The sequence below is a fragment of the Lithobates pipiens genome, unplaced genomic scaffold (genome assembly GCF_037356315.1).
Source record: "Lithobates pipiens isolate NorthernLeopardFrog02 unplaced genomic scaffold, aLitPip1_a1.2 Scaffold_13, whole genome shotgun sequence".
NCBI classification, from domain to species: domain Eukaryota; kingdom Metazoa; phylum Chordata; class Amphibia; order Anura; family Ranidae; genus Lithobates; species Lithobates pipiens.
Window position 1 is genome coordinate 128,071,496 of NW_027507718.1, and position 24,020 is coordinate 128,095,515.

General features: G+C 45.8%; 1 protein-coding gene across 2 annotated transcripts in view; it reads left to right on the top strand.

The window, feature by feature from the left end:
* Window positions 1–4,338: 4,338 nt before the first annotated feature.
* Window positions 4,339–24,020, top strand: part of JAK3 (Janus kinase 3) — a 197,953-nt gene continuing 178,271 nt past the window's right edge. The window contains exon 1 of one of the 2 annotated variants that reach the window (XM_077475550.1): window positions 4,339–4,403. The gene's annotated coding sequence lies outside the window, so the exon portion shown is untranslated. Of the gene's footprint in view, window positions 4,617–24,020 lie in introns of both variants that reach the window. The other variant, XM_077475549.1, reaches the window with a different exon arrangement.

Below are 24,020 nucleotides of genomic sequence, written 5' to 3' on the forward strand. Positions count from 1 at the left end.
AAGTTGTCAATTTATACAATATTGCTAACAATTACACCCAAAAATAGATTCTCCTACTCCTCCTGAGTACGGCAATACCACATGTGTGAGACTTTTACACAGCCTGGTCACATACAGAGGCCCAACATGCAGGGAGCACTATCAGGTGTTCTAGGGGCATACATTTCAAATCTAATTTGACTACCTATTACACTTTGAGGCACTGTAGTGGCATGGATAAGCCATGGATGGGGATGGCTAAGCATAGTGGAGCCATGAATGTGGATGTCTGGGTATGGCTGAGTATGGATGGGATGGCTGAGTATGGCTATGACAGAGTATGGATGGATGGATGAGTATTGCTGAGTACTGTATGGCTGAGTATAGATGGCTGAGCATGGATGGATGTATGTATGAGTATTGCTGAGGATGGATGAGTATTTCTGAGCATGGATGGATGGATGAGTATTTCTGAGCATGGATGGATGGATGAGTATTGCTGAGCATGGATGAGTATTGCTGAGTATGAATGGATGAGTATTGCTGAGTATGGATGGCTGAGCATGGATGGGTGGATGAATATTGCTGAGTATGAATGGATGAGTATTTTTGAGTATAGATGGATGGATGAGTATTGCTGAGTATGGATGGATGGATGAGTATTGCAGAGTATGGATGGATGGATGAGTATTGCAGAGTATGGATGGATGGATGAGTATTGCCGAGTATGGATGGATGGATGAGTATTGCCGAGTATGGATGGATGGATGAGTATTGCCGAGTATGGATGGATGGATGAGTATTGCCGAGTATGGATGGATGGATGAGTATTGCTGAGTATGGTGGATGGATGAGTATTGCCGAGTATGGTGGATGGATGAGTATTGCAGTGTATGGTGGATGGATGAGTATTGCTGAGCATGGATGGATGAGTATTGCTGAGTATGGATGGATTGATGGATGGATATTTCTGAGCATGGAAGGGATGGATGGATACATTTTTCTGAGCATGGATGGGATGGATGGATGAGTATTTCTGAGCATGAATGGGATGAATGGATGAGTATTTCTGAACATGGATGGGATGGATGGATAGCTGCTGGAATGGGCACAGATAAGCGCTGTGGGCACTACACATCCAGCCCACAGCACTGCTACACCCGATCTCTCCCCTCTCCCTGTACTAATAGGTACAGGGAGGGGAAAGAGGAACCGGGCGTGATGGCAGTTTGTTTACAAGTTATTGCTCCGTTAACAGCCATCTGCTGGGAGCGGTAAAAGGCTTTATTATTGTCAGGGGGGACAGTCTGGATGTCCGGGGGGGCACAGGGGTGGGGCAGTCTGAATGTCAGGGGGGGCCAGTCTGGATGTCGGGGGGGCATAGGGGAGGCCAGTCTGCATGTCAGGGGGGGCTAGCCTGGATGTCGGGGGGGGGCCAGTCTGGATGTCCCGGGGGGGCAGCCTGGATGTCCCGGGGGGCAGTCTGGATGTCCCAGGGGGGGCAGTCTGGATGTCCCGGGGGGGCGCCATTCTAGATGTCACGGGGGACATCAGATGTAAGGAGGACTGATGGGGCACAGATGTTAGGACTGATGGGGGCACACATGTTAGAACTGATGGGGGCACAGATGTTAGGAGGACTGATGGGGACACCAGATGTAAGGAGGGGTTCCACTGATGGAGACACAGATGTAAGTAGGGGCTCCGCTGATGGAGACAGACGTAAGGAGGGGCTCCGCTGATGGAGACAGATGTAAGGAGGGGTTTCCTTTGCTGGGTACACGCCCCCACTGTTTTGCGTAAACCATGCCCATTTTTTGCAGCGCCGTGTAGCGTTCAACATTTTGAATTTTTCCCTATGCCACACCTACAAACTCATACCCAGCCCCCTAATTGTAATACAACTCAGCCTACAGCCAAATAAGTGTCCCGGAATTTTTTTTTACAATGTTGACAACTATGTCTGTTCAAAACCCTTGCACAGAGGAGGTAAGTATGCAATGTTTGTTATTAAAAAAAAAATAAAAAAATAAAAATAACCTTGCATGAAGGTAAAAAACCTTCTATGTGCAGCAGCCCACCATAATACTTACATGAGTCCCATCTCGATCCAGCAATGTCCACGAGAGCCTTGCCCTTGCCTCTGGGGGCACACACTCCTGATTGACTTTTGGCAGCAGCCGGAGCAATTGGCTCCCACTGTTAATCACAGCCAGTGAGCCAATCAGAAGATGGAAGGGTCAGAGCCAAGCCACGGCTGCATGTGTGAATGGACACACAGAGCAGTGGGTCTGCAGTGCGCCTGTTTGGGTGCTCCAAGATTAAGCTGCTTGCTGTGGGGGCAGCCGGCAGGAAGGAGGAGGCAGGAGTGCCGGCATTGGACCCTAGAAGAGGAGGATCGGGGCTGCTCTGTGCAACACCATTGCGCAGAGCAGGCAAGTATAACATGTTTGTTATTTTTTTTTAAAAACACAAGATTTTACTATCGCTTTAAGACTAAAAAACTGCTGGGAGAGGCTGTTCAGATGCCATTTGCGACAGCAAACTTAGCATTGCATGTAACCCATCAAACCTGGCCATTCAATGGGGCCACTTCACAACCACAAGCCAAATGCTTGGTTTGCAATCGTGGTGCATTAGCCCCATTGTAAATGATCATTAAAAAAAAAAAAAAAACAGGCATTCGGGAGGCAGCAGAATCACATCCAAAAACACCTGACATGGCTGCTTAGCTGCACTCTGAAAAGTGATGCATTGACAGCAAAGGTCCAACTGAACGAGTCCGTCGGACAATTCGATCTTGTGTGGGCCCCGGCAGACTTTAAAAATAGAACATGTTTTAAATTTTTCCACCGGAACTCCGCCGGACCAAGAAATCCATTCGTGTGTATGCTAGTCCGACGGACAAAAAACGACGCTAGGGCAGCTATTGGCTACTGGCTATGAACTTCCTTATTCTAGTCCAGTCGTACATCATCACATTCGAATGCGTCGGACTTTGATGTGATTGTGTGTGGCCAAGTCCGCTCATTGAGAAAGTCCGTCGGAAAGACCGTTGGACCTAGTCCCTCGAAAAGTCCAGTGGTGTGTACACGGCATCACTGATGGCTTTGGTAGCTTGTTGGCAAGCAGACTCTGAAGAATATGGCCCCTGTAGATACTTTCCTACTTACTCCTGATCACTGTCTTGCTGCACTCAGAGGAGCAGAGAGTTGTGGAGCTGCACACCTGGCTGCCCTCTCCCACCTTGTACTGGCAATGCTGTTCCCATTCATGCCACAGGACAGGAGAAGAGTGCAATACCGCCTGGTAATATGTCCTTAGCTGCAGCTCATACTCTGTACCTCCACTCCCACTGCTCACAGCTACTTGCCATCTTCTCCTTGCATACCTCTTCTCTGAAATCTGATAGTGAGGGTAGAGGAGGCTTCACAGTGCCATCTAGTGTCCTTTGGCCAAAACCACAGTGCTACTACATTGTAATGGAAGTTTTATTGTGATCCTCAAAAGCAACGTAGTGCCTTGAGAGGAAAGGCCTTGCCATTGATAAACAATATTATGCAGGGACTCAAAATAAAAGACTATAGCAGCCTCAGTAGTAGTAGATACATTAGCTAAGGTGAGTTTAGGCCATTCATGGAAGATGGGATGCCAAGTAATATACATAAAAGTTTGGAAAGGCCAGGTCCACCTTGGAGAAATTAATAAAGCTAAAGCAATCAGAGTCACATGGGTCAAATGAAGAGAGATGGATAGTTAAACTGCATAATAACTAAAATGTATTTAATGTAGTCTCTTTTTTAAAGTGTATGTATAGCCAACAAAATTGTTGTTTTGTTTTAGCAACACCAACTCCCCAACTATTTATTTTCTTTGCTATCTGTGTACCATTAAGAAAATTTACCTTCACTTTTTGTCCCAGAGATACAATTTAGAAGAAATCTCCCAAAGATTTCCCCTTACCCCTTGCTCTAAAATTTCCTCTCCCTTTCTTTCACAGTGACAGTGGCCATCAGTAGAAATGGAGGGGCAAAGCTCCCCAATGGAGACACAGATACAATATATACTTGTTATAGGGTCCAACTCTTCCCAACTCTATCCATAATTGACATAAAAAAGTCTATTGATACATTTTAATTGTATACGTCAAACATTTGGAATTACTGTGCATGTTTGTATCTCTTGCATTATGGAATTTTTTACAGAAAGGGATTTTCACAGATTTTACATGCCTACATAAATACATAGATACAAGTTTGTTAGCAGCTTGCTCTTTCGCACAGGAAGCCACATGTGGTGAGATCTTTTTTTTTTTTGGCAGGAAGTGTGCATGAAACACACTTTTCATCAAGATACACAGATACACTTATGAGTAGAGAGCGATCAAGATACACAGACACAAAAGGTACCGAGAATACATACCAGTAAGTGAAAGACATAGACGTAGAAATTATGCACCAGGTAATCATTTCATATCAGCGTGTTTACACTCAGACTGTTTCCAAGATGTAATTGGTTCCACAAAAATTCTACTTACATCCACATGATTTGTATGCACGTTCACTGGGAGAACAAGCGAACTCTGTGGCTTCTGCTATTGTATATCTGAAAGAAATTGGTACAAGACCATTTATAAGGTAATGACGTTTATTTTTATACAGCATTATAAATATATTTTAATTGATCTTGTTGACACAAAATGATTGAAAAAATTGTAGCATTTTCAGTCTGAAATTACTACAGAGTTCAATGTCAGTCATTGGCTAAAACTGATAAAATCATGAAATAGTCGTGCTTTTGCCATGTTGATTTTTGTCTGTAAATGTTAAGGTCTGTGATCGCACACAGAGCTGTAGTGAACCTCTTATGAGTATAGAACTTGCGGCACTGCCATTTTTTAGGAGTGTTTAAGGCAGAGGTAGTCAAGGCTAGTTAGGAAGCTGATGGCGATAAGGAAGCCCTTGGCATGAAAGGCTTTTTATCTGAGATGAGTTTTCTCTATATAACTTTTGTAAAGTTTGAAAATTAGAGTGTCAGGAAACATTTCTCTTTACTTTCTTGCTGGTTATAAGCTTTGACATGAGTCCTTTGCCCTTTTATAATAAAGGGTGATATCTTTTAACTGCAGTCTACTATAGCCAGCAATTAAGTTTTTGCTCTGCTCAAGATAGACAAGTACAAAATGAGTTCAAATTGGTTGCTACTGGCTACTGCAGTTAAGAATTCACACTCTTTATTGAATGAGGTTGTAAAGGTTTGGTCTTAGGCCAGTAATGGTGAGCCTTGGCACCCCAGATGTTTTGGAACTACATTTCCTATGATGTTCAACTACTCTGCAGAGTGCATGAGCATCATGGGAAATGTAGTTCCAAAACATCTGGGGTGCCAAGGTTCGCCATCACTGGTCTTAGGCTTTGATGAGGGTCCAGGTTAGGACATTGGTTCAAAGTTGATCTCAGCCTAGACAAGGGTTTACACCTGGTCTCAGTGTAGGGCAAGGGTCTAAAATTAGTTTTAAGCCCCATACACACTATCAGTTTTTCTGCTGAGTTTTTCCTTCAGGTTTACCAAAACCATGTAGTGTAAGGGCCTGCCTGATTGCATACAAATTGAAACTCCTAAGGTTTGACCTCATATTATATGGTTTTGATAACTCAGAAGGAAAAATTCAGCAGAAAAACTGATAATGAGTATGGGGCTTTAGATTAAAACAAAGGTTCACAAGTTAGGTTTGCACAAATATCTACACATTTGTACTGAGGTTTGTAAAATTAATTCTTATTACACAGAAAGAAAACTCTAAGCTTCAGAGTGCTGTGTTTACCTATGTCTGCAAAGCACACCATACCTGTGAGCTGTCTACTGATAAATTCCCTTTATTTGATGAAGTTGTAATTATATAATAGAGAAGTGGGAAAAAGGTGTACATTCCAGTGACTAGTACATTACATAACGCAAAGTAAGACCAACTGACTTTGTAATTTTGCTATGCCAGCTTGTTAATGTTTACCACGTTCAATAGGCAAAAGATGTTCCTACATAATCTCTGTTGGTACTGTATATAGGTATACCAGGTGGATAGCAGGATTTTGGGCAATGTATGGTACTGTACAAACGTTTTAGCCAGGTGTGAAAAAATGCTGTAAATTAAAGTAGAACTATAGACAAAACATTATTTTTTTCATTTTGGATAGTGCAAGGGGAGGTTATAAACCCTGAGAGCTTATAATCACCATCTGTGTCCCATTGGGAAGATTTACCTTAATTTCCTGTCCCATAGCCAAACAGAAAGTGAGAGGCAATCCTTGCAAATTAAGGGAATTCCTTGGGGACCCCCAGGTCACCAGAACTAGTGTCCCTATTGGAAGATTTGCCCTTTAATACTTTTCTGGGGACATCCCAAAATTTTAGATTTTCTTTTACTTTTTTACTTTCAATGATAATGGTAAACAGGACAAATAGAGTGGGTAAATCTCCTTAACGGGGGCACAGACAGCAATAAAAACTGACAGGTGTTCTAATCCCTCTGTACTCTATCCAAAACTAAAAAAAAAGTTTTGCCTTTAGTTATACTTAAGAATGCTTTCAGAAATAGAAGTGTTAATATTTTACTTTTATCAATTAACAAAATGGAAAGTAGATGAACAGAAAAGAAATCCAAATCAAATCAATATTTGGTGTGACTACCTTTTGCCTTCAAAACAGCCTCGACACTTCTAGGTACACTTGCACACAGGTTTTGAAGGAACTTAGCAGGTAGGTTGTTTATATAAAATGTGGTGTTGTCTATAAAGTGCAGTGATCAGGAGAATTTCATATACAACTCAGCATACAGAGTGCAGTGATTAGGAGAATGTCATATACAGCTAAGGTTGCAGAGTGCAGTGGTCAGGAGCAAGTCATATACATCTGATGGTATAAATTGCAGTGGTCAGGAGCATGTCATATACAACCCAGGGCACAGAGCAGTGGCGTATTATCCATGACTGCACAGTGTGCACTGCACACGGACCCCAATGGGGATGTGGCCCACTGTATTCTGGCCTACTCTGCACCCATCGATGAGACAAGCCTGATGTGCTGTGCTCTCTGTCTTCTGTCACGGGATCTCTATGCCTCAATTTTCATTCACCCAGATCCTGTTACTGGAGCTGAGAGCCACTGAAACTGGGGCTGGGTTTCTCTGCTGGAGCCCAGGAGAAAGAAATCCACCAATGCCTGTGAGAGAGATCTGAGACTGGTATGAGGTCAGTGAATTTAGAGAGGGGAGGGGGCTGTGCAGATGAGCTGGAGAGGGTTGTGAAGCCTGGGGATGGGGGAACTGTGAAGCCTGAGGATGGGGGAAACTGTGCAGATGAGCTGGAGAGGGGTCTGGGAAGACCTGAAGAAGGAGGGGCTGAGGATGGGATTAATAGGAAAAACCCATGACTCATGGGTTTCAGTAACATGTACAAGTATCACTGATAAATATTTTTAGTAGATATCACTGATCCCAGCGCTCTAAAGAGGATGTTATATTTTAAGCTGCTATCATAAAAAAATATTGCATAACACACAAATATATAGTATCATTAATTCCCAAGAAAATCGCAGCAAAGAAAATACTATATTGACAGCGCTAAAAGGTAAAATGAGACAGTCAGGAAATAAAAGTCAAAAGAGTTCATAAGTTTGACCGGTGTGCTGAATCTTGAATCGTGGAAAGAGAGCTTCAACTTAATGGTACACACCCACTTGAGGGGTATTGACCAATTTACTTCTACAGGAAATGGCCGATCGTTTAAAATAGAACAGTTTATCATATGCATAACGACACACGTTGTATACGTGCTTCAATGTCCGTGCAGGCTTATGTATATTGGCAGAACTAAGAGAACGTTGTGCAAAAGAGTGTCAGAACACATTTACAATATTTCTATAGGGTACATTGACCATAGTGTCTCTTTACACTTTAGACGTAAACACAATAGGGACCCTAGTGGTCTCAAATTTTGGGGTATAGACAGAATCTTCCCCTCTTGGAGGGGGATTGGGGTAATCTGGTGCGGGAGGTATCTAAACGAGAAACTGAATGGATTTTTCGGACCAATACTTTAAGCCCTAACGGTTTAAATATAGAATTGGACCTGAACTGTTTCATCAGTGATTACTGATGATTAGGTTCAGGTCCTTTCTAAGAATTACCTTCCACCTTAGGACTTTATTAAGGACTTTAAAGACTTACGTCTTTATTATTTATTATTATCATTTTTTTATGATTTTTTATTTGCAATTTGGTTTTATTGCTTATGTTTTATTGTATTTGGTTTATAGGGGATCTTTTAAGCCCCTTGGGGTATGGTGTACCTATCTATTACTTGCTTGGTTTGTGTCGGTTGCTGATAGTCGCATTGATTAACATAAACCAAGTTCCAGTGGGGATCAGGAATTTTGTAGCAGCATGGTGACAATGCATTTCTATAGATTACTGCAGTCTATGTGTATCGGACTTTGGCACGCGTCAGTGCTCTAATACAGTTTAATAATCATGATTGGGAATTTGAACAATTGTTTAAGTAAGTGTACTGCTGTAGGAAGACAAAGTATTGGTCTGTTTAGGCTAGCAGGCCTGGTTATAGCGTAATACCATTAATAACGGTGATAATGCAGTATTAATGGAGATGGTTTGGTGGTGATTTTAGTTTGTTTCAGTACATCATATTGATGGGGGGTATGAATAATACCAATCTTATTACTATTAAGAGAAATTACATGCCGGTGCTCTGTGGGAATGCTGTGGGCATTGCTCCTGTTTGGGTATATATATTACTGTATGCATGCATTGTTGTGTGTATTTTTTTATTTTATTTAGTGTATTTTTTAGGTTCTATCTCATTACTTTGTATTGTTTATATATTGGTTTTAATTGAGGTTTTGAAGTGCATATATGTATATATATATATATGTGTATCTAGATATTCTAATGTGTGGATTATCACGAGATATAACATACATGCAGAACGGTGGGGCTCTTTTTGATTTGAGTTGCCCGGGTAAACAATAGGGATACCCACTTGAAATAAAAGACAGGGCATACCGCCATCTGCGTGTATGCAAAGCTTAGAGAGGCCGGCGGGATGTGTGAGTCGTCCGCCGCCCTTCCTATCTGCATAGAGTTTTTGTGCGGAATGTTTCGCTGTGTTGACATTGTCCGACATATATATATATACTGTACTTGAGTAAAGGTATAGTATGTATATTGACTAGAAAGTACATGCGAGCTGAGAGCGTAGGATTGGGGACTTTTGTGTGTTCCTGCCCTTCATATCCTAAGCGATACAGCGGGGCGTCAGAGAAGGAAGAGGTTGAATGGAATAAGGCTTCTCTGAGCTTGACGTGTTGTGATTGGCGAGGAGGCGGGCCGTAGGAGTGTTCCGCTGGCCGCCTGTCTCCCTATATATTTTGTACTAGCTGCGCCGCACGGCCACGCCCACAGACGAAGACGTAATGACAAAACGCGTAGGGGCGTGACCGTGCAGCTTTACATCATCATAGCAGGAGAGCTTGTCTTCTCGGGACCTGCCGCAGATACCGAGACCGTTTGTGATCACTGAGATCCGGACTGTGGTGAGACAAGACTGAGCCTTGCTGGTGACATTATATGAGATATAAAAGTGTTTTATTGTGTACGTATGTTTTTAAAGAGTGCGCATAAGTTTGTTTATTAAAATCAGTTTGCACTATGGATTGGGTTTCTGATTTTTTCCATATGTGAAATGATAACGTATTGTGCTGGTTGGAGAGAGGCTGAGAATACCTAGGAGCCACTGAATATTTGATGTGCCTATATCCATTCATATTTTTGGTAAGTGTATTACCATTGGGAGCGTCACTGTGCACAGAGTTTTTTCACACTGGCAGTCTGGTGAATGGCTTGTAGATGGACTTCTTTTCTTTCTTATGAACATTAAGTTGAAGCTCTCTTTCCACAATTCAAGATTCAGCACACCGGTCAAACTTATGAACTCTTTTGACTTTTATTTCCTGACCATCTCATTTTACCTTTTAGCGCTGTCAATATAGTATATTCTTTGCTGCGATTTTCTTGGGAATTAATGATACTATATATTTGTGGGTTTCAGTAACATATTGACTGCTGAAGCCAGATCGAAAACTAGATATATTTATTTTATACAAGCCTGTCGTCTAGCTACAGGCAGGGAGAGCAGCACAACACAATCACAGTACATGTTCATTTCAAAAGAAGCTCTGTCTGACTAGTACACCTAATACAATTTATACATTCTGAAGGGGGTGACACCATGACAACTAGCTAGCTAAAGAGTCTTTTGAACTGAAATCTTGCAAATACTTAGTGACATAGACATGTCACTTTCAAGATTTCCTGGCTGAACAGGTCTTCAAAAGGCTGAGATGGCAACACAGGGGCGTACCATGCCGTTGGCGAAACCAGCGCCTTGCGGGGGCGCAGGCCGAGAGGGGGAGCGCCAACTAGCATTGTTCTTCTACTACTTCTACTTCAGCACTACAACACTAGGGATGAGCTGAACACTACCCCCCCCCCCCCCCCCCGGTTTGGTTCGCACCAGAACATTCAAACGGACTGAAAATTTGTACGAACTTTAGAACCCTATTAAAGTCTATGGGACTCGAACGTTCAAAATCAAAAGTGCTAATTTTAAAGGCTAATATGCAAGCTATGCAACAGACAACACCAGCAATAAGGGTTATCTTCAGGTGTATACTGTGCTGGAGGCACACAACACCCACTTTAACTCCTGCAGATGGCTGTATTAGAGAACAGCAATAAAGGGTAGATACAGGTGTATACTGCGCTGGAGGCACACAACACCCACTAACTCCTGCAGATGGCTGTATTCGAGAGCAACAGCAATAAAGGGTTGATACAGGTGTATACTGTGCTGATGGCACACAACACCCACTAACTCCTGCAGATGGCTGTATTAGAGAGCAACAGCAATAAAGGGTAGATACAGGTGTATACTGCGCTGGAGGCACACAACACCCACTAACTCCTGCAGATGGCTGTATTAGAGAGCAACAGCAATAAAGGGTAGATACAGGTGTATACTGTGTTGGTGGCACACAACACCCACTAACTCCTGCAGATGGCTGTATTAGAGAGCAACAGAAATAAAGGGTAGATACAGGTGTATACTGCGCTGGAGGCACACAACACCCACTAACTGCTGCAGATGGCTGTATTAGAGAGCAACAGCAATAAAGGGTAGATACAGGTGTATACTGCGCTGGTGGCACACAACACCCATTAACTCCTGCAGATGGCTGTATTAGAGAGCATCAGCAATAAAGGGTAGATACAGGTGTATACTGCACTGGAGGCACACAACACGCACTAACTCCTGCAGATGGCTGAGAAAGGAACACACTGTCCCTGCCTATCTAGCACTTTCCCTGCATGCCAACACACTACACAAGGCCGCCATGCTGGTGGCCTTATATAGTGTGGGGCGTTTACTAAACCCCCTGAGCTATAATTGGCCACAGGCATCCTGCCTGTGGCCAATTATGGCTCTCCTCGCTGCTGGCGCTGTGATTGGCCAAGCATGTGGAGGTCACAGTGCATGCTTGGCCAATCATGAGCCAGCAATGCACTGCGATGGCGTAGTTCATTGTGGGCCGTTCGTGCCATACGAATTTGGTGCGAACAGGTCCACAAAGTTCTGAACACAACGAACGACCAATGTTCTAATCGAATATGCGTTCGAATCGAACACCGAGCTCATCCCTATTCAGCACACAGCAGTGGCAGGCTGAGCACTGCTGCTTGCTGCTGACACTGCAGAGCCGCTGATAGAGAGCGGGGGGGAGTCTTGGTCTCCCTCCTATTGGCTTCAGCTGCTGGAGGTAGAGGAGGAGATACATCTGTAACTGTGTCACATAGACATAGTGAGCGGCGCACTGACCGATCTGCCTCCCTCCTGTTCGGGCCACATATCAATGATCTTCCCATAGGTCAGCTGCCAGACCAGTGATCTCTCCCCAGCGCTGCCTGTTTTTTCCTCTCCTGGAGAGCAGAGGGCATTGCACAGGCACTTGTGCGAACTACCCAGGGGTCCTAGGTGCACGTGCAGCATGGCGGGCCTTTGAAGTTTCCTCCCAGCAGTCAGTGGTGGTGGTGCCTGGTGCGGTGGTGGTGGTAACAGTTCTCTTCACTGTTTGGCTGTGTCTCTTGCTACAGTACAGGCCAGTTCTTCTGTTAGCTGTCTCTCTGATCATGTCTGCAGTTCTCTTCACTGTTACAGGACCCAGCAGAATCGGATTGCATGGGTGTTCACATCTGGGGTGTAGTTAACTTTCTATTGACACCCCCACACATTTAAACCTTTAATCGCCCCTGGTGTTAACTCCTTCCCTGCCAGTGTCAGTATTACCGTAACAGTCCATTTTTTAGCACTGATTACTGGATTAATGTCACTGGTCCCTCCAAAAGTGTCAAAAATGTCAGTTAGGTGTCGGATCTGTCCACCGCAATGTTGCAGTCCTGCTAGAAATTGCAGATCGCCACTATTACTAGTAAAAAATACCTAAATCTTTCCCCTTGATTTAGTGATGGTGAACCTTTGCACCCCAGATGTTTTGAAATGCATTTCCCATGATGCTCTGGCACTCTGCAGTGTAGTGGAGCATCATGGGAAATGTAGTTCCAAAACATCTGGGGTGCCAAGGTTCGCCATCACTGCCCTAAAAATACTAAATACTATACAAAAAATATGTGACAGAATACAAATTGACCAAACATTATGAAAAAATTTGATTTTTACATTTCTTTTTATTGGGAATGTTTTATAGCAGAAAGTGAAAAATATATTTTTTTTCAAAATTGTCACTCTTTTTTTGTTTATAGCACATAATCAAAAAACAGGTGATCAAATGCCACCAAAAGAAAGCTCTGTTTGTGGAGAAAAAAAGGACGTACATTTTATTTGGGTACAGTGTCGTACAACTGCGCAGATGTCAGCTAAAGTAATAAAACAAAAATGATTTAAAAGAACAAACAACTGAAATTCTAACTCTTCAATGAAGGGGAGGGTGGGTGCCGGGGGGGGGGGGATGATACACATTCTTGCCAAGGGCGCTGGAGACCCTAGGTACGCCTCTGGATGGCAATCTTGCCAATGAAGATGTAAATAGTATTTGAACACAATAGCCGTTAGACAATATGACTAATAGTGATGGACGATCTTCCGACGGGACGTTTCGCGAACGCGAAGCACGAACGCGGCCGATAGTTTGCGAACCGTAACGTTCGCGGCGGGCCCCATTGACTTCAATGGGAGGCGAACTTTGCAAACCCACAGTTCAAATTTGCAGCCACAAAATAATTACTAGCTGTGCACACATAGTCCCACCACATGGCCAATGACATAACACATGTATGAGGTGAATCTGGGATCGACAACTACAAGCATTCTTTTTTTTATATGTGAAATTGTGACAATTCAGGACTGTGGAGCGCATGAAGGCAATGGAGGAGAGGGAAGGTCAGGGTAGGCAAAGAAGAGGGTGCAGGAGATGATCACCAGCAGCGTGACATACAGCAATGACACCTGCACTGTGATAGAGTGATCTGACACCAGCACCGTGATAGAGAGCACTGACATCAGCAGCGTGACATACAGCAATGGCACCTGCACCGTGATAGAGTGATCTGACACCAGCACCGTGATAGAGAGCACTGACATCAGCAGCGTGACATGCAGCAATGATACCTGCACCGTGATAGAGTGATCTGACACCAGCACCGTGATAGAAAGCACTGACATCAGCAGCGTGACATACAGCAATGACACCTGCACCGTGATAGAGTGATCTGACACCAGCACCATGATAGAGAGCACTGACATCAGCAGCGTGACATAAAGCACTGACACCAGCACTGTGATATACAGCACTGACACCAGCACCGTGATATACAGCACTGACACCTGCACCGTAAGCAGCCCTAGGAGTAAGTCAGCATAGCACAGGGATGGTGAGAGCCCCTCATAATGAGCATAGCACAGGGATGGTGGGAGCCCCTCATAATATGCACAGCAGAGGTACAGCCCCAGGAGGAAGTCAGCATAGCACAGGGATGGTGGGAGCCCCTCATAATGAGCATAGCACAGGGATGGTGGGAGCCCCTCATAATATGCACAGCAGAGGTACAGCCCCAGGAGTAAGTCAGCACAGCACAGGGATGGTGGGAGCCCCTCATAATAAGCAGCCCCAGGAGGAAGTCAGCACAGAACAGGGATGGTGGAAGCCCCTCATAATGAGCATAGCACAGGGATGGTGGGAGCCCCTCATAATATGCACAGCAGAGGTACAGCCCCAGAAGTAAGTCAGCATAGCACAGGGATGGTGGCAGCCCCTCATAATAAGCAGCCCCAGGAGGAAGTCAGCACAGCACAGGGATGGTGGGAGCCCCTCATAATAAGCTTCCCAAGGAGAAATATGACACCGCTCAACCTCTTCAAACTGGAGGGTACGGGCATATAATACGGTGTGCTTTTTTAGTTTTTGTCGTGAGCTAGGTGAGTACGCTTATCGGTCATGATCCCCCCTGCTGCGCTGAACGTCCTTTCGGACAGGACACTGGACGAGGGGCAAGCCAACAGTTCGATTGCAAATTGGGCAAGCTCTGGCCAGAGGTCAAGCCTACCCACCCAGTAGTCCAGGGGTTCATCACTCCTCAGAGCGTCCACACCGGCCGTTAACCCGATGTAGTCGGACACCTGTCGGTCTAGGCGTTCCCTGATGCTGGATCCGGATGACACCTGTCGACGGGTTGGCTGAAAGAATGACCTCATATCAGAAGTCACCAACACATCTTCAAACCGGCCTCTTCTTGCAGGCGCTGTTGGATTGGTACCCGCAACTCCTTCTCTGGGAGTGGGAATTGCTCCTCTGCCAGCGCACGCAAAAGCAGAATGCAGCATTTCTCGAAGCAAGGCCTGGAAGTGCTCCATTCTGACAGCCCTCTGTGACGGCGGTAACATTTGCGCCATTTTGTGTTTGTACCAGGGGTCTAAGTACGTTGCCACCCAGTACTGGTCCTTGACCCTTATGCTTTTTATACGGGGGTCCCTGTTAAAACACTGGAGCATGAAGGCCCCCATTTGCACTAAACTGGAAGCGGTGTGGTGGCCTGGCTCCTGCTCATCATCCAGGATAATGTCGTCCTCTTCATTCTCCTCTCCCCATCCACGCACAACAGGGATCCCAGAAAGGTTTAAAGCATGCTCTTCTTGCTCCTCCTCATCCGCCCCGCCACCATCCTCCTCTGACTCTTCAGACTCCTGTTGTTGACTTGTCTCAGACAGAGTAGCCCCCCCTGGGAATTCATCCAGCATTGCGACTTCCTCATCTTCCCGCTCCTGCTCCTCCACAGCTTGATCAATGACACGACGTAATGCACGCTCCATAAAGAAGGCATAAGGTACCATGTCACTGATGACGCCATGACTGCGACTGACCAGTTTGGTGATCTCCTCAAATGGGCGCAGAAGTCTGCATGCGTCGCGCATGAGCAGCCACTGGCGCGGTGAAAAACCCCCCAGCTCCCCAGAACCTGTTCTGCCGCAGAGTTCATACAGGTAGACGTTAACTGCACATTTCTGCTGGAGCAGCCTATCAAGCATATAGAAGGTTGAGTTCCATCGCTTCGGGCAATCGCAAATAAGACGTCTGACCGGCAGATTGTGTCGCTGCTGAATGTCAGCAAGGCAAGCCATGGCCGTGTAAGATCTTCTAAAATGGGCCGAGATTTTCCTTGCCTGCCGCAAGATGTCCTGGACCCCAGGGTATTTGACAACGAATCGCTGCACGACCAAGGTTAAGACGTGTGCCATGCATGGCACGTGCGTAATTTTGCCCTGTTTCAATGCGCTAAGCAGATTGGCACCGTTGTCACACACCACTTTACCAACTGTCAAATTGAGCGGTGTTAGCCACTGATCTGGCTGTTGTGGCTCTTGGCTTCCAGGCACAACAAACGCAGCACTGCATGGCAACGTCTCACCTGGCATGTCGAATAGGTTCTGGGGAGCTTGGGCGGTGCAGGGGAAGAGACGCTAGCAGCGGAAAAGGAGGAGTCAGCCGAGGAGGAGAGGGAGGAGGATGGAGTAGGAGGAGGAGGAGGAGGAGGAGAAGAAGAGCCAGGCCTGCATGCAATCCGTGGCGGCCGTCAGAAGGTTCACCCAGTGGGCAGTAAAAGTGATATACCTTCCCTGCCCGTGTTTGCTAGACCACGTGTCTGTGGTCAGATGTATCTTGGCACCGACACTGTGTGCCAGAGATACATTCAATTGCCGCTGAACATGGCCATATAGCTCTGGGATGCCCTTCTGTGGGAAATACTTCTTTCCTGGGACCTTCCATTGTGGTGTTCCAATGGCCACAAATTTTCGAAAGGCCTCCGAGTCCACCAGTTTATATGGCAGTAGTTGGTGGGCTATCAGTTCTGACAAGCCAGCCGTCAACCGTTGGGCAAGAGGGTTATTCGGAGTCATAATTTTTTTACGCTCGAACATTAGGCCCACGGAAGCCTGCCTTTTTGCAGAAAAACGTGAGCTTGGCGTGATGGAAGGTGGAGTGGAGGACAATTGTGAGGAGAGAGGAGAAGGAGAAGTAGAAGACGAGGCTGGACGGTGAGAGCCTGGAGTGTGGCTTTATGTGTTCCGTTGCTCCCACTGGGCTCGGTGATGGCAGCTCATGTGCCTTCTTAAGGTGATCGTCCCTAGGTGAGTGTTGGGCTTACTGCGACTAATGCGTTGACTGCAAAGATTAAAGATGGCAACACTATTGTCAGCAGCGGACACGTTAAAAAAAGCCCACACTGCGGAGCCATGTGCCGGCGTCCTGGGAGCGCCAGATGTGACCGTGCATGGTCGATGACTCGCTCCTGATACATTAGCAGTCTGCTTTGTCCCTCCTGTGCAATGTAAGTTATTCCTGCCTCTCCTCCCTATCTGATGGTCCATATCTCCCTCTGAACTCCCCTCCTCTGCCTCTCTTGTGGGCACCCACGTGACATCACTAGACACGTCATCATCGACGTCACCTTCCCCACCGCTATAAGTAGAGATCTCGGAGTAGGCAGCAACACCGGTGACCAACCTCCTCCTTGGGCTGATCTGGGTACTGTCGTCAGACTGCTGAGTGGCGGTTGTTGCTTACCTCTTCTTCCTGATCCAATGCCAAGAGCGGCTGCGCATCAGAAATGTCTTGATATGGATCGGAAAATAATTCCTGTGACTCAAGCGGAAGGTATGTGGTGGTGGTGGTGGTGTTGTTGGTGGTAGTGTCTTTGGGGGTGCACATAGCAGAGAGTGAAGAAGAGGGTGCAGATCGAGAGGATGAGGAGGGTGCAGAAGAGTAAGGCTGAGTGAGCCACTCAACCAATTCTGGTGCTTCCTTTGACGTAATCACACGCACCTTCTGCAATTTCCCACTTTGGCTCAAGCCTGTTGCTCCTGCCCTACCCCTACCACCCCTGCGGAAGGGCCTGCCTCTTCCTCTGCCTGTCATTTTTTAAATGACCCTGTGACAAAACTCTCTAGAGACGTGCAGTATGTATGTGGAAGAAGGTATATAACACCCCGCTTCAATCTGTTGTTTTTGGGGGCCACTGGTCTATCACACCAGTTACAATACTTTTTTTTTGGATTGCGTTTGTCACTCTTTGTGGTATCGCTGCAGAACCGCTCAGTAGTCACAATGCTGTACAGTGGAAACGCACTATACTATGCTTTCTATATGTGCAAGTATTTTATACGTGTATTACACAACTATATACTTCACACCAAATAGTACACCCTTACCAGTCCTTAGAAGGACCTTTGTGGAACTAGTAGGTTGTGATTAGCAGACTGTACCTCAGTCCCTATACTGATAAAGGACTGCTGCAGAATAGGGCAGCAGTCAGCAGTAGTGCACCTCAACCCTATATATTGTGGACCTATACCAGTCCTTAAGGATTAGCAGACTGTACCTCACTCAACCCTATATACTCTAGTACGCTATACCTTACCAGTCCTTAGAAGGACCTTTGTGGAACTATTAGGTTGTGATTAGCAGACTGTACCTCACTCAACCTTATATACTGTACTACACTATACCTTACCAGTCCTTATAAGGACCTTTGTGGAACTAGTAGGTTTTGATTAGCAGACTGTACCTCAGTCCCTATACTCATAAAGGACTGCTGCAGAATAGGACAGCAGTCAGCAGTAGTGCACCTCAACCCTATATATTGTGGACCTATACCAGTCCTTAAGGATTTGCAGACTGTACCTCACTCAACCCTATATACTGTAGTACACTATACCTTACCAGTCCTTAGAAGGACCTTTTTGGAACTAGTAGGTTGTGATTAGCAGACTGTACCTCAGTCCCTATACTCATAAAGGACTACTGCAGCAGAAGGGCAGCAGTCAAGTATAATATTCTTTCTATATTTGGAAGAAAGAATATTATACGTGTACAAGCCTATTACCATACCAGTCCTGAAAAGGACCTTTGTGGACCTAATAGTAACAGCTACTGATTAAACTGACTGTCCCTCACTGCCACACACAGCTTCCTGCCTGTCCCTATTTGAACTGACAAAACACAGGCTGCTGCAACAATAACTTGAATAGCACTCAAAACTATATCCTGTACTACTACACCATACCAGTCCTGAAAAGGACTTTTGTGGACCTAATAGTAACAGCTAATGATTAAACTGACTGTCCCTCTCTGCAACACACAGCGTCCTATCTGTCCCTCTCTCAGCCCTGACAAAAGACAATCTGCAGCAACAATGACTTGAATAGCAGTGCCTCAAACCTATATCCTGAACTACACCTATACCATACCAGTCCTTAAAAGAACTTTTGTGGACCTAATAGCTAGCGATTTGGGTCACTGCAGTCTCTCCCTGCTCCACACAGCAACCTCTCCCTATAGTGACATACGAAAGAATGTAAAAGGGCCGCCGGATCGGGTCTATTTATAAGTTAGGGGGAATGTCCAAGTGTCCATGTGCTGTAATGTCTCAATTGGCTGTCCTGTACCCCATGATGGATGTGTCATCATAGGTCAAAGTTCTTTTACACAGTAAACACGTAAGTCCGCCGGGTGAACAGCGGCAATAGTCCGCCGAACAGGCGGACCGCGAACAGCCAAAATTTGCCGCGAACCGACCGCCGGGCGAACAGTTCGGCCATCCTTACCTGTCACCTTACCTCAAGGTGACCTGACAACTTCTTTAAAGTTATCCCTAAGGCCATCGCTAATGACTAACAATTTGCATCAAATATATCTGCTTAATCAGAAATACATGTTTTCATAATCATAAATAAATGTTTGATAAATGTAATGGCTATTCCATTTACCCAATCAATGGGGACTGTGAAGCCTGAGGATGCTGGGGGAAGACTGAGGGCTGAGGGTGGGGGGGTAGTGAAGCCTGAGGATGGGGGCAGTGAAGCCTGAGGATGGGAGGTGGGTAGCCTGAGGATAAAAGGGCAAGTAAAGCCTGAGGATGGGGGCAGTAATATCCAATAATGGGTGGGGGGCTATAAAACCTGAAGATGGGGGGACTGTGCAGATGAGCTGAAGGGGGCTGAGAAGACTGAGGATGGGATCTGTAAAGCCTGAGGATGGGGGGCTGTAAAGCCTGAGGATGGGGGGGAACTGGGAAAACTAAGGATGGGGGGACGGTGAAGCCTGAAGATGGGGGGGGTTGTGAAGCCTGAGGATGAGGAGAACTGAGCAGATGATCTGGAGGGGGGCTGAGAAGACTGAGGATGGTGGTACTGAGAAGACTAAGAATGGGGGGGGGGGGACTTTGAAGACTAAGAATGGAGGGGAGACTGTGGTGATTGATAATAGGGAGGCAGTTAAGGTAGAAAATGTAGCGCCACCCCCATAGGAGTCTCTAGATGATGCTTGTCCTCTGGTGCTGCCCTCATCCTGCAAACTCCTCAACCATTCTGACACTGAAGATTCAAACATTGTTAGACCAAATATGTTCACCAATCTGGTTACCAGTATTACCCACCAGAGTAAAAGAAGGACAATGGACGTAATATTTAAAAAAAACACAGTTGTATTGACTACAGCAATGTACTCAATTTAAAGGTTTTAGCATTAACAATACATGGGGAATGTCAATGCTTAAAGCGGAGTTCCACCCAGAAATGGAACTTCTACTGTAAGTGATTTTTGGGAGGGGGGCAGACACCCAGTTTTTATGGGCACCCAGCTCCCACTTCTTCCCCGGGCTCTGCGCACCTCCCTCCCTGCAATCTGCTGTGATATGTCACAGGTCCCATAAGATTGCCCAAACATACACAGCGCACAGCGTGGTTCACGCATGAGCAATGCGTGCCCGGCTGTGAGGCCAAAGCCAGGCACCCACACTTAGAATGTTGGTGCCTCAGAGAGGAGGGGAGAGGAGCAGGGCTTTGTGAGCCGGCATCGTTGGACTATGGGACAGGTGAGTGTCTTAAAAGTCAGCAGTTACACTTTTTAATGGATGACTTTTAAATGGATGGAACTCTGCTTTAATGTCCACAGACTGAATACCTACTGTGTATCAATGGGGTTGGTTGAGAGTGCAACACTGGTTGCAGGGGAGAGGCACCAACTGCTTTGTGACCACTGATGCAATGCAATATGAGACCACATGAATGCCTTTTTATGGATGTCTGTCTAGAAAAGGGGCTCCCCTTTAAGTAAGCGATAAGTAATTGTTGATACAGAATAGAGTCAATCCAAAGGGTTGGGAATAGTATCTTCTGCTAGCACGTTGGGACCCGTTAAAGGTGAAGGGTATGGAAGAATGACAGAGTTAGGTCTGCAGACAAAACTAGGGAGGTAGCAAAGCAAGCATTACTCGATTGATGTAGTTAAACCGGTGTTTGCTATCAGTGTCTCTATACAACTAGGTAAACAGAAAGGTGGGCAGATGCCCTCTCACAAATTATGGTACTGGTGTGGTCTACTGCACTACAGGATGGGATCAGCAGTTCTTTATACCCCTGTAGAAGGTGAAGTAGTTATACGACAGGCTGCCTAATGCAAAATAAATGTGTGGCCAGTTACACGCCTTCCTGATGACACCATTGATCCTAATCAAATCTCCAACCTCATTTTAGAAATTAAGCCCCAAACTTGTAAGGAACCTCCACCATGCTTCACTGTTGCCTGCAGACACTCGTTGTTGTACTACCTGCATCCTGCTACAGCCAAATATTTCAAATTTTGACTCATCAGTCCAGAGCACCTGCTGCCATTTTTCTTCACCCCAGTTTTCATGCATACAGTTGTTCAGTCGCTTAGCCTTCCCTTTCCGAGGTATGGCTTTTTGGCCACAATTTATCCATGAAGATTATTTCAGGCCAGACTTTTCTGGACAGTAGATGGGTGTACCTGAGTCCCACTGGTTTCTGCCAGATCTGTGCTGATGGTACTGCTGGACATCTTCCCATGTTGAAGGGAAGTAAGCATGATGTCTCTTTCGTATGCAGTATTGAGTTTCCTTGGCCAACCAATGCCTTTTCAGTCCTCAACATGGTCTTTGTCTTTGTGCTTCTTCAAAAGAGCTTGAACAGCACATCTTGAAACCCCAGTCTGTATTGAAATCTTTTCCTTGGAGAGACCTTGCTGATGCAGTATAACCTTCCCAAGAAAACAGGCGAAAACACTATTGTTTCTCTAATACAGAAAGGGGTATATATAAAAGGTCAGTTAAAAGTCCATATATCATGAAAATAAATAGGAGGTCATACAATGAGGGCTGCCACCAACGTAAGAAAGAACCTGAATCCCAGCACAGCTGAAAGTAAACAATGGAAGAGGTGCCTCTAAGTTTATAAGTAAAAGCAATTTTATAAAACAACATCCAAATGGCAACTCACATTTAAATGGAGTATAATAGGCACATCTGTGTAAAAGATATCCCAAAGGGTGAGGGCAGTGAACCGTCAGAAGCCTCCGCTCGTGATGCTGCAGAGCATATGGTCCTCGCTGGTCTCTGCTGATGGTAAAGACAGCAGTGCGGGGGAGGATCCCAAAATGAGGCTTGGAGTGCAGACAGTAGAGCGGCATAGGGCAATGATGTCATCAAGATGCAACGTGTTTCCAAGCATGCATGCTGCGTGTGTTATGGCAACCACGCTCCTTATTCAAGCAGGGCTACTGGGATATGGGGGCCAATCATTTATAGTACATGAGGGGAAGGGGCCAGATGAGATGGAAAGTGAACATATAATAGCAATGAACAATCTGCATACAACTTGATGGTAACATTCTTACAGCAATAGCAAACATATACACATATATATACATACACACACACAGTATCCCACAAAAGCGAGTACACCCCTCACATTTTTTTTATATTTTATTATATCTTTTCATGTGACAACACTGAAATAATTACACTATGCTGCAATGTAAAGTAGTGAGTGTACAGCTTGTATAACAGTGTAAATTTGCTGTCCCCTCAACATAACTCAACACACAGCCATTAATGTCTAAACCGCCGGCAAGAAAAGTAAGTACACCCTAAGTGAAAATTTTCAAATTGGGCCCAATTAGTCATTTTCCGTCAGTGTCATGCGACTCGTTAGTGTTACAAGGTCTCAGGTGTGAATGGGGAGCAGGTGTGTTCAATTTGGTGTTATCGCTCTCACTCTCTTATACTGGCCACTGCGAGGTCAACATGGCACCTCATGGCAACAAACTCTGAAGATCTGAAAAAAAAAGAATTGTTGCTCTACATAAAGATGGCCTATGCTATAAGAAGATTGCCAAGACCCTGAAACTGAGCTGCAGCACAGTGGCCAAGACCATAGAGAGGTTTAACCGGACAGGTTCCATTCAGAACAGGCCTCACCATGGTCAACCAAAGAAGTTAAGTGCACGTGATCAGCATCATATCCAGAGATTGTCTTTGGGAAATAGACGTATGAGTGCTGATCAGTAGGGTGACCACATTTCCAAACTGCCAATCAGGGACAACCCCCAGCATGCCGTGACATCACAGGGGGGTGGTGTCACCTATTTAAGCATTTGTTTCATGTATGTTAGCCCAACATTGCAGCTACAGGTGGCCACTTAGATTCATAGAGTGCAATCGTATCTAAGGCACTAAAGTTGCATATAAAACCCTGTACTTTATACTACAAAAGGAATACAAATGACATGAGGGATCTGGAGTAAAAACTGGACATAGACTGACCTACCTGACCAATACACTGACCTATCTGATTCCTACACCAACCTACCCGATTCCTACACTGACCTACCTGATCCCTACGCTGGCCAATACACTGACCTACACTAACCTAACCGATTCCTACACTGACTTACCTGATCCCTACACTGACCACTACACTGACCTACCTGATTCCTACCCCTCCATTGAGAGAGAGAAGGAGGGTGGGACAGAGAGAGGGGTGGTGAGTGAAAGGGGGGGGGTGGGAGAGAGAGAGAAGGGAAGAGAGGGGTGGGAGAGAGAGAGAGAGGGGGTGGGGGAGAGAGAGAGAGCGATGGGAGAGAGAGGGGATTGGGTGGGAGAGAGAGAGAGGGGGTGGGAGGGAGAGTGAGAGGGGCGAGAGAGAGAGGTGGGAGAGAAAGAGGTGGGAGAGAGAGAGGTGGGAGAAAGTGAGGTGGGAGAGAAAGAGAGGCGGGAGAGAGGTGGGAGGGAGAGAGAGAGAGAGACAGGGAGGGAGAGAGGTGGGAGAGAAAAGGGGTGGGAAAAAGAGGTGGGGGAGAGAGAGAGAGTGGTGGAAGAGAGAGGGGGTGGGTGGCTCGAGAGAGAGGGGATTGGGTGGGAGAGAGAGAGAGGGGGTGGGAGGGAGAGTGAGAGGGGCGGGAGAGAGGTGGGAGAGAAAAGGGGTGGGAAAAAGAGGTGGGGGAGAGAGAGAGAGTGGTGGAAGAGAGAGGGGGTGGGTGGCTCGAGAGAGAGGGGATTGGGTGGGAGAGAGAGAGAGGGGGTGGGAGGGAGAGTGAGAGGGGCG